This window comes from Aplysia californica, unplaced genomic scaffold, assembly GCF_000002075.1.
Source record: "Aplysia californica isolate F4 #8 unplaced genomic scaffold, AplCal3.0 scaffold00188, whole genome shotgun sequence".
Taxonomy (NCBI): Eukaryota; Metazoa; Mollusca; class Gastropoda; order Aplysiida; family Aplysiidae; genus Aplysia; species Aplysia californica.
In genome coordinates this window covers 443388-444281 of record NW_004797458.1, presented here as the reverse complement: position 1 = coordinate 444281, position 894 = coordinate 443388, and positions in this window count along the sequence as shown.

The following is an 894-nucleotide window of genomic DNA, read 5'->3' as shown; positions in this document are numbered from 1 at the left end:
AAATTCACACAAAAATATTTTATAAATTTTAAATGGACATAAAAGGTGTTGAGGCAGCATTGTGGGGCGATGCATGTAGGGGTATTTATTGCATTAATAGGTACATTTCGCTTCCTTAGAGTTACAAAGTTGTATCTGGCATTTGGGCATTTTTGGGCCGTTTTAAGTTAATGTACTAAGATTTGAGGTCATAAACCAAATGTTATATCTGCTCTGGCAAAACTGTAAGATTATTCGGAGTCGTTATCAAGATATTCTAAGAATTGTATTCGGAAAAAAAACTTGACATGTTGTACCGAAATGAACAGAGTTTAAGATAGCAATAGCTCAAATTGCCACACAAGAACACAAAAAACCTGAAGAGCACCTGATTCCCACGTGACCACGTGACAAAATGTGGCCTTAAAAGTCTGAATAATCAAATCAAATGCACTCACCAAGACAATTCAAGTCATTTCCCGCTAACACTGACTTTTACTTTTATATTCTGTGATTATAATCGCCAATATCGTTTGCCCATGCTCAGCGTGTGATTGCAATGCTCGACATCTCTTGCTCTTTTTCGAAGACAAAGTTTGGTAGAAAAAAAAAGCAAAAAAAAGAAAGAAAAGAAAGAAAGAAAAAGACCCCCAAAAAGACAAAAAAAAAAAAAAAAAAAAAACAGGCTGCGCTCTCGTCTCACTGATGATTACCCCACTGACTTGAAAAATGTATTCCTGAATCTTTACTAGCGATGTTGTTTTTGTTTTGTTGTGTTTTGTTTCAGTCGTTCCCATGGGCCACTAGGTGTGTGGATTTTATAAAATTTAATATTCCGTCTCCACTAGCTTGTGCATGTGTATGTATGTGTGTGTGTGTGTGTGTGTGTGTGTATGTGTGTGTGTGTGTGTGTGT